The 11,080-nt window shown below is 40.0% G+C and overlaps 1 protein-coding gene across 3 annotated transcripts in view; it reads left to right on the top strand.

Moving 5' to 3' along the window:
- The first annotated feature begins 920 nt into the window (after nucleotides 1-920).
- SCN4A (sodium voltage-gated channel alpha subunit 4) overlaps nucleotides 921-11,080 on the top strand; it is a 154,276-nt gene continuing 144,116 nt past the window's right edge. For 2 of the 3 annotated variants that reach the window (XM_044297788.1, XM_044297786.1), the window contains exon 1: nucleotides 921-1,039. The gene's annotated coding sequence lies outside the window, so the exon portion shown is untranslated. The remainder of the gene's footprint in view (nucleotides 1,040-11,080) is intronic. The other variant, XM_044297787.1, reaches the window with a different exon arrangement.

The following is an 11,080-nucleotide window of genomic DNA, read 5'->3' as shown; positions in this document are numbered from 1 at the left end:
GAAACACTGCCAGTCTACCGTTACACACTTTGAGACGGTTTGGCCAGCCAAATCTTAAATTCCCTCAGTCCGAGAAATTGCAGAAACATTTTAAAAAAAACTCATTGCCTGCCTATGGTTCTGTTGAGAGACTTAAGAAGATAGAGAGAGAACTACAGCCTCCATCATTGCTGTTGTCCATACGCTGCTATTGGAGATGGATTGCACTGTGTTATTTGCCTTGGAACTGTGCCTTACTATTACATGTACTACAATCCCTATCATAAACTTCAGTACAGAGACTATTTTTTGCAAGCAACTGCCCTGGTTACTGACTCCACCATCCCCCAGCCACTTCATCCACACTCCTGCCTTGCACCCTTGCAACATCAAAGGCACCCTAATTACAACTAGGTAGGAACCCCAATACCAGGGGATGCCCTGACGAAAGAAAGGGTGCGCTGTCCAGTCACTGCACAGCCCCAGGAAGAGCCAGAGGGCAGATTGCCACCACGAGCTGTGAGCACCACTACCATACTCAGGGTCACACAGCGGGCCACTGCAGTACCTTTTTTAATTTCTGCTGAACACACAATTTCCTGCTGGAGAACTTTTTTTTATGCTTCACAAGTTGCCCAAATGTTGACACTCAATGTCAATGTTATTTCCTATTGCAGGGGTAAAACTATGTAAAGTCCTACTGCAGAAGAAACCTTATATTCTGCACTTCCATTGAACTGCCCTGTGCACAACTTGTCATAGAAAGCCTGGTCTGCAGGTCTACAGAGCTCAGCAGAGTAATAGCAGCATTGTCTACACAGCTCTGCTCCCAGCACATAGTTGCATGTCATATCATTGGCCAAGTAGGGAATTAATGTCCGAAACCCGAGAGAGGCAAGTTTTACCTGAAGAGTTTGTTAGATGCTCAGATTTCAGGCGTGATCATCTGACATCAGCTGCAGCTGTCCTGTGAGGACTCTCTGGCCGACACTCTCACACTTGGGAATAGACTGTGCCACCAAACGTCTCTCTTGGAGATTTCTTATGTGCATCTGACAAGGTAAGTCCCATTTTTTTTCTTCCATTTATCTGTATTGTCCTTCATCTTGCTCTCACAGCTAAAGGCGAATGAACAGAAAGTAAAATTTCTATACTTCCATGCTGTAAAGTGGACAGATTTAACCCTTTCAGAACTCGTGCACTATATACTGATGAGGTCCAAATACACTGGAGTCTCATGTATAAGAAGTTCAGTACCTGGAAATGCAGTGACTCGTTCTTTGAAAATGGAGACTATAGTTGTGCCATAGGTATAAAGGCTGAGGCTACACGGGCGACTTGCATTACAGTCAATGGGATAAAAGTTGTGTGCGACTTTCGACCTGAGACACAAAATCCATCAGGTCTGGATTTTTGCGTTTGTCGTGACGCAGTTGCAGCATGTGGACACCATTGAGAATCATTAGATGCAATGTTTTGTGTGACTTTTATGTCGCCATGTAGCTGCAGTCTAAAAATCTATTTGAGATATTTAGAGTTTTTTTTTAATATTTTTTTTTTGAGGAATGGCAATTGTCTGGTGTATTGTGAGATATTTTTCATATGCATTAGTCTTATGGCTGAGATATTTTCATAGGGTAAAAAAAAATTCCTCCTGGTTGACTTTTTAGTTTCTGGACCCGTATTGTATATATGCTTTTTAGGTTTTATATTGCTGTAATGAGCTATTGCTCCTTCCGCATCTGCTTATATCAACTACTTAGAACGGACAGGTATATCTAGATAATTTTGTGATGGTATTGATATTGAACTTGAAGGTTCTTGGTTGCAGAAGGTGCTGGTATAGACTTTTCAGAATTTATACTGCTAAATACTTTTAAATAGGAGTTTTTATAGCCGTTTGCGCTGGTCCTATGAGCTGTTTCTATAATTCAGCTGGAAGAATCAGGCAGAAACATTTCACAGATGTGCGGAAGATTAAATCTGAAGAGTGGTTTTGTAGAATATCTTACAAGGAGAAATCTGGTAACAAGATGGGCATGGAAAATGCGTAACAGAACTTCCACCGCTGAGCCAAGTTTTTGACATTAAAGCGACAGGACGTGATTTATGGCAAGAAAGTAGTCCTCGAGATGGGAGGGGCTCGGACCATCATAGTAAACAACTTCTTCTGATTTTGCAGACATTGATTCAGTATGACGATATTAGGGCATGGTCTTTGGGCACATAATACACATAAAGCTTGGGAGTTTTGTGTGAACATTTGAAGGAATGTAATAATGTCTGAAAAGGAAAGGTGTACAGAAATATGAAATATCGACAGTGGAGTTTACAGATTTCCTAAGGAATTGTCCAGCAATTCACAACATATGTACATTTACAGAATATATGTAATACATTTAGAGCCATTCTATGACGCCATAGGTACTTCATATGCCGCCATATGGTGTATCCGTACAGCACTATATTACAGCATCCTATAGAAAATATTATAGTTTTACACCTGATACCAAACAGAAAACCTCTGAATGTCAATATAAAATCGCAAGCAATAATGAGGTACAGTAAACCCCCATATAGTAAAGGTGCCCTATTACTCCTCCGTAAAACAAAGAGATTGTATAAAGCAGTAATACTGACAGGCAGTGGCGTACATAGAGAAGTAAGGGCCCCATAGCAAGGATCAAACAAGCCCCCCCCCCCCACAGGACATTTTTTCCACTGCCTCATTTGCTAAAAGTTGTTCCTTTAGAGGGTAGAGTCCTGACCAGTAGAAGAGGAGATAATCCCACCTAAGACTGGGCCCCCTCTAGCCCTGGGCCCCATAGAAGTCGCATGGTCTGCCGCTATGGTAGTTACGCCCCTGCTGCCAGGGGTGTGACACGTAAACATCCTCCATGACCACATGGATAACTTTGATAATTTTTTTATCTTGATAATGCACAATTGTAATGTCACAGTACAGGAATAATAAACATGCTGATGTTACTGTATGGGGATAATAAACAGTGATGTCACAGTATTGAAATTATACACACAGTGATATCACAGTACAGGAATAATAAACCCAATAATCTCACAGAATAGGTATAATAAACACAGTGATGTCACAGTACAGGGATAATGAAAACAGTGATGTCACAGTATTGAAATAATACACACAGTGATGTCACAGTACAAGGATAAAAAATGCAGTGGTGTCACAGCACTGGAAAAATACACACAGTGATGTCACAGTACATGGATATTAACCCCTTAAGGACCCTGCCATTTTTCACCTTAAGGACCAGGCCATTTTTAGCAAATCTGACATAGAAACATAGAATGTGTCGGCAGATAATAACCATTTGGCCCATCTAGACTGCCCAATATACTGAATACTATGAATAGCCCTTGGCCCTATCTTATATGAAGGATGGCCTTATGCATATCCCATGCATGCTTAAACTCCTTCACTGTATTTGCAGCTACCACTTCTGCAGGAAGGCTATTCCATGCATCCACTACTCTCTCAGTAAAGTAATACTTCCTTATATTACTTTTAAACCTTTGCCCCTCTAATTTAAAACAATGTCCTTTTGTAGCAGTTTTTCTTCTTTTAAATATTCTCTCCTCTTTTACCTTGTTGATTCCCTTTATGTATTTAAAAGTTTCTATCATATCCCCTCTGTCTCGTCTTTCTTCCAAGCTATACATGTTAAGGTCCTTTAAGCTATCCTGGTACGTTTTATCCTGCAATCCATGTACCAGTTTAGTAGCTCTTCTCTGAACTCTCTCCAAAGTATCAATATCCTTCTGGAGATATGGTCTCCAGTACTGAGCACAATACTCCAAATGAGGTCTCACTAGTGCTCTGTAGAGCGGCATGAGCACCTCCCTCTTTCTACTGGTAATTCCTCTCCCTATACACCCAAGCAATCTGCTAGCATTTCCTGCTGCTCTATGACATTGTCTGCCTACCTTTAATTCTTCTGAAATAATGACCCCTAAATCCCTTTCCTCAGATACTGAGGTTAGGACTGCATCGCTGATTTTATACTCTGCTCTTGGGTTTTTACGCCCCAGGTGCATTATCTTGCACTTATCAACATTAAATTTCAGTTGCCAGATTTTTGACCATTCTGCTAGTTTTCCTAAATCCTCTTCCATTTGGTGTATCCCTCCAGGAACATCAACCCTGTTACAAATCTTTGTGTCATCAGCAAAAAGACACACCTTACCATCGAGGCCTTCTGCAATTTCGCTGATAAAGATATTAAACAATATGGGTCCCAGAACAGATCCCTGAGGTACCCCACTGGTAACAAGACTATGGTCTGAATATACTCCATATACTCTGTTGTCTGTCCCTCAGCCACTGCCTAATCCATTCAACAATATGGGAGTCCAAGCCCAAAGACTCTAATTTATTGATAAGCCTTCTATGTGGGACAGTATCAAAGCCTTACTAAAGTCTAGATAAGTGATGTCTACTGCACCTCTGCCATCTATTATTTTAGTCACCCAATCAAAAAAATCTATAAGATTAGTTTGACATGATCTCCCTGAAGTAAACCCATCCTGTTTTTCATCTTTCAATCCATGGAATTTTAGATGTTCCACAATCCTCTCCTTAAGTATGGTTTCCATTAATTTCCCACACTATTGATGTCAGGCTTACTGGCCTATAGTTGTCCAATTCCTCCCTACTACCTTTTTTGTGAACGGGCACATTTGCTAATTTCCAATCTTCTGGGACGACTCCTGTTACCAGTGATTGGTTAAATAAATCTGTTAATGGTTTTGCTAGTTCACCGCTGAGCTCTTTTAATATCTTTGGGTGTATCCCATCAGGCCCCTGTGACCTATTTGTATTAATTTTAGACAGCTGACTTAGAACCTCTTCCTCTGTAAAGACACATGCATCAACAGATTCATTAGTCTTCCTTCCTAACTGAGGTCCTTTTCCTTCATTTTCCTTTTTAAAAACTGAACAGAGGTATTCATTGAGGCAGTCAGCTAGTTCTTTATCTTCTTCCATATACCTTCCTTCTTTTGTTTTTAATTTGGTAATTCCCTGTTTTAGTTTCCTTTTTTTATTTATATATCTGAAAAATGTCTTATCGCCTTTTTTCACTGACTGAGCTAATTTATCTTCTGCCTGCGCTTTAGAAGCTCTTATAACTTGTTTGGCCTATCTCTGCCTAATCTTATAAATTTGCCTGTCATCCTCTTTTTTTTATTTATTGACTAAATGCCATCTTTTATGTTTTTAATTATTTTGGCCACTTCTGCTGAGTACCACAGTGGTCTCTTCCTTTTTTTGCTTTTACTGACAAGTCTAATGCAATTTTCTGTTGCCTTCCATAGTTCCACTTTTAAGTAGTCCCATTTCTCCTGGACTCCAATGAAACTGGTTCAATCTGATAGGGACTCGTATACCACTAATATAATTTTAGAAAAGTCAGTTTTTCTAAAATCTAAAACTTTTGTTTTTGTGAGGTGTGAAACAGTCACTGTACTTATAGTAAACCACCCTGACTGGTGATCATGAGATCCCAAGCTTTCCCCTACAGTAATATCAGATACCAAATTCCCATTTGGGAATACTAAATCTAAAATGGCCTCCTTCCGGGTTGACTCCTCAACTACTTGCTGTAGAGATAATCCCAGTAGGGAATTTAGAATATCTGTACTCCTGGCAGAACTAGCTATTTTGGTTTTCCAGTTTACATCAGGAAGATTAAAGTCTCTCATAATGATAACTTCCCCCTACAATGACATTTTAGCTATTTCCTCAACTAGTAGATCATCTAATTCTTTGACTTGGCTAGGTGGTCTATATATCACACCTACACGAGTTACCTTGTTATTATCAAGCTGCAAGCTGACCCAAACTGACTCTAAATTGGTCTCGCTCACTTGTATTAGATTAGATTTTATGCTATCTTTCACATACAGGGCCACCCCTCTCCCTTCTTGCCTTCTCTGTCTTTCCTATATAAAGAGAACCCTGGTATTGTTATATCCCAGTCATTACTTCCATTGAACCACGTCTCAGTAACAGCCACGAAATCTATATTCTCAGATGTCATTATAGCCTCAAGTTCATTGATCTTATTCCCTAAACTGTAAGCATTTGTAGACAAGACTCTGAGCTTGTCATTTCTTAACCTATGTGCTACTAGCATCTTCTGGCATTGTTCCGGGGGGCAGTTGGACTGCTGGATTTTCACTCTTTTGCCCCCTTTCCTAGTTTAAATTCTCCTTAGCAAATACTTTGAACTGTTTACTGAGGACATTCGTTCCCATGAGAGAAAGATGCAAACCGTCTTTCTTGTACAGTTCTTTTCCATTCCAACGAGAGCTAACATGAGACACAAAGCCAAACCCTTGGTTTAGACACCATTCACCAAACCATACATTGAATTCCTTAATGCGCATCTTCCTGTCATGCTGAAGGTTATGCACAGGCAAAACTGCAGAGAATGAAACAGTTAATGCAACCTCCCATATATCATTTCCAAGTGTGTGAAAAGCTTCCTTCACCTTTGAAACCTCATTGCAAGCCAGATCATTTGTCCCAAGATGGACAATGACATCCACCTCCCTTTCCTGCTTTGCTTGCCTAACAATATTAAGGATACGTCATCTATCCCTGCTAGCGGTAGCACCAGGGAGACATCTCACAACACCATCATCGTCAAACTTCACACCTCTTATGATGGAATCACCCACCATCAGCTGCTTACTATTAGTCCTCACCTTCTCCTTTTTGTCTTTGGCTGCAGTCTTGCATACTTTAGGCATGGGAGATGAGTGTTTCTCACCCACTGTGCTTGAGCCATCCTCCATGTTGCTCTTGCACTCTGAAAGTGCTGCAAATGAATTATGGAGAGCCACAGACTGTGGGACATGTCTTCTATCAACAACTCTCAGTCTACCAGAACCTGCTTTAACCCATCTTCCATTTCTAGGGGGCCTCTGTGGCAGTGGCATTGCAACGTTCTCAGCCTGAGTTTGTTTTCTGCTGCATTATGGAGAGCTGTCTACAGATCAGACAGTATCCAAACCTGTGAAGAGTGGAACCTGAAATAAAAGCACAACAATTCCTGCACAGAACCAGGTCTGCCATTTTAAAGAGTTAACAGCCAAACAAAACACAATATTTATTACCTTGATTTTGTAGTTTACAGAAACACCCCATATCTAGTCGTAAACTGCTGTACAGGGACCCGGCAGGGCGCAGAAGGAAAGGAATGGTTTTTGGAAGGCAGATTTCAGTGGGATAATTTTAAGTTGCCATGTCACATTTGAAGACCCCCTGAGGCACCCCTAGAGTACAAACTCCAAAAAAGTGACCCCATTTTGGAAACTACAACCCTCAAGGTATTCATAACTGATTTTACAAACTTTGTTAACCCTTTAGGTGCTCCACAAGAATTAAAGGAATATGTAGATGACATTTCAGAATTTCACTTTTTAATACATTTCTTTCCGCTAACAAAGCGAGGGTTAACAGCCAAACAAAACTCAATATTTATTACCTTGATTCTGTAATTTACAGAAACACTGCATATGTGGTTGTAAACTGCTGTACAAGCACATGGCAGGGCGCAGAAGGAAAGTAACGGCATATAGTTTTTGGAAGGCAGATTTCAGTGGGATAATTTTAAGTTGCCATGTCACATTTGAAGACCCCCTGAAGCACCCTTAGAGTAGAAACTCCAAAAAAGTTACCCCATTTTGGAAACTACACCCCTCAAGTTATTCATAACTTGATTTTTACAAACTTTGTTAACCCTTTAGGTGTTCCACAAGAATTAAAAGAAATGTAGCTGACAAACAAAACTCAATATTTATTAACCTGATTCTGTAGTTTACAGAAACATCCCATATGTGGTCGTAAACTGCTGTACGGGCACACTGCGGGGTGCAGAAGGAAAGGAACTCCATATGGTTTATGGAGGGCAGATTTCACTGGAATAATTTTAGGTTGACATGCCACATTAGAAGACCCCCTGATGCACCCCTAGAGTAGAAACTCCCCAAAAATTACCCCATTTTGGATACTACGGGATAAGGTGGCACTTTTATTGGTACTATTTTAGGGAACATATGATTTTTGGTTGCTCTATATTACACTTTTTGTGAAGCGAGGTAACCAAAAATAGCTGTTTTGGCACAATTTTTAATTTTTGTTGTTTACAATGTTTATCTGACAGGTTAGATCATGTGGAATTTTTATAGAGCAGGTTGTTACAGACGCGACAATACCAAATATGACTTTTTTTGGTTGTTTGTTTCAGTTTTACATAATAATGCATTTTTGAAAAATTATTTTTTAGTATCTCCATATTCTGAAAGCCATATTTTTTTTTTGTTGGGCGTCTTATGTAGGGGCTCATTTTTTTTCGGTTTGATTGGTACTATTTTAGGTTGCATATGACTTTTTGATCACTTGGTATTACACTTTTTGTGATGTAAGGTGACAAAAAATATATATTTTTTTTTACAGTGTTCACCTGAGGGGGTTAAGTCATGTGATATTTTTATAGAGCAGGTCATTACAGACGTGGCAATACCTAATATGTATACTTTATTTATTTATTTAAGTTTTACACAATAATATCATTTTTGAAACAAAAAACATCATGTCTTAATGTCTCAATAGTTTGAGAGCATATTTTTATTTTATTTTTTGGGCGATTTTCTTAGGTAAGGTATCTCTTTTACGGGATGAGATGATGGTTTGATTGGCACTATTTTGGGATGCACTTTGTGATGTAAGGTGACAAAAATGGCTTTTTTGACACCATTTTTATTAATTTTTTTACAGTGTTTATCTAAGGGGTTAGGTCATGTAGTATTTTTATATAGCAGATTGTTACGGACGCGGCAATACCTAATTTGTCTACTTTTTAATTGTTTTTACATTTAACACAATAAAATAATTTTTAAAACAAAAAGAAATCATGTTTTAGTGTCTCCATAGTCTGAGAGCCATAGTTTTTCTTTATTTTTGGGGCGATTGTCTTACATAGGGGCTCATTTTCTGCGAGATGAGGTGACGGTTAGATTGGTACTATTTTGGGACGGTGTTCATCTGAGGGGTTATGTCATGTGATATTTTTATAGAGCTGGTCGATACGGACGCGGCGATACCTAATATTTTTTTCCCCTATTTTTTACTTTTTTTTTTTTACTTGAAACTTTTAATTTTGTTTGTAAAACTTTACTTTTTTAACTTAATTTTTTTCCCACTCTGGGACTTCAACTTTTAGGGGTCTGATTCCCTTTACAATGCATTACAATACTTCTGTATTGTAATGCATTGGCTGTAAGAGTATTACCAGTGTAATACACTTACAGCCTGCTTGCCTGTCAGATCTAGGGGGCTGGATCTCACAGGCTGTCACAGAAGGCAGCCACGATGCCTAAGGAAGGCATTGGGCTGCCTTCCCTGCCATCAAGTCCCCGTCACAGCAGCGCGGGGACCCAATGGCCATCCCGCACCTGGCAGGATCCCACATGTGCCACGGTCAGTGCTGTTTTCACCAATGCCGATGCATACAGCAGGGGTCCGGCTATCAGTGACTGCCGGATGCCTGACGCTGATCGGGCGGGCACAGCTCCTGCACCCGCCTGATCAGCCTGCCGTACATGTACGGCGCTTGTCCTTATGTCACGTCCACCAGCGCTGTGCATGTACGCCGCGGGTCCTTAAGGGGTTAAACACAGTAATTTCACAGTACAGCGATAATAAACACAATAGTGTCACAGCACTTAAAAAATACACACAGTGATGTCACAGTACAAGTAATAAACAGTGATGTCAAAATATTGGAATAATAAACACAGTTATGTCACAGTACAAGTAATAAACAGTGATGTCATATTACTGGAATAATACACACAGTTATGTCACAGTACTGAAATAATACACACAGTGATGTCACAGTAGCGAGGCACTAAACACAGTATTCTCATAGTACTAGAATAATGCAAAATGTGATGTCACAGTATTGGAATAATGTGCACTGTGATGTCACAGTGCAGATAATAAACACAGTGATGTCACAGTACCGAAATAATACACACAGCAATGTCATAGTACAGGAATAAAAAGTACAGTGATGTCCTAGTACAGGGGCAATAAACATAGTAATCACAGGGGACAAATGTACGATGATGTCACTGACAAGGAATGATGCAAAAAAAATACTGCAGAGAGGGGTGATCATTGGGATCTATAATATAATTTAGAATGGAGCCATACTCAGTATTCTTCAGCCAATTTCCCGCAAGCGTATTCAGTGTGAGAAATATGCCCCGTGTGTCAGAGGTATTTACCATCCTGAATGCTGCTCCATGACATGGACCCACAGCATTATAATGGTTTATAATGCTGTTTGTACCTTCCTGATCTCAATTAATTGTACTCACATAAGGCTGTCTGTACAAATCATTAGAGATAAGGTCAGGCAGGAACACACAGCATCATAAATCATTATAATACCATGGGTCCATGATAGAGGACCAGCATTCAGGACGGGAAATACCTGACACACAGAGCGTATGTCTTGCACTGAATAAACTCTGGTGAAATTAGCCTATATCTGAGCGGAAATGGGCCTCCTTGATTGGTGGGCCCCATAGCAGCTGCTATATCTACCCTGGTAGTTACCGTCATGAATGTGCATGAATCCCTAAAGGGGTTATCCCATGACTAATGAAAAATCAGACATCATACAGTACATGACAACCTCTTTCTAACAAAGTTAGAACCAGCCCTGTACCTCACATGGATCCAGAGATCTCCCCATTCATTGCTCTGCTAGATTTATATCAAGCTGACAGCTCAAGGGGAGTGTCTTTTCTGCTGCAGCTCAGGGGGCGTGTCCATGCTCTGCCTATCACAGCTCAGGAGGCAGTTGAAGGCTGAAACTGAGCATGTGCGGCCTTCTCAGTGGGCAGTAGGTAGCGCTATATAGATACAGTTTATTGAACAACTCAAAGGCTATGCAAATTTTTTAATTACATGCAATTACAAAACAATTCAGATCCAGGTGCTGGTTTGAAAACTGTAGAATATTTTTCATATTTTGTGCACATCCAGTGA

This window comes from Bufo gargarizans, chromosome 6 (assembly GCF_014858855.1).
Source record: "Bufo gargarizans isolate SCDJY-AF-19 chromosome 6, ASM1485885v1, whole genome shotgun sequence".
In the NCBI taxonomy this organism is placed as follows: Eukaryota; Metazoa; Chordata; class Amphibia; order Anura; family Bufonidae; genus Bufo; species Bufo gargarizans.
Note: the sequence above shows the minus strand (reverse complement) of the source record. Positions and strands in the feature narration are given on the sequence as shown.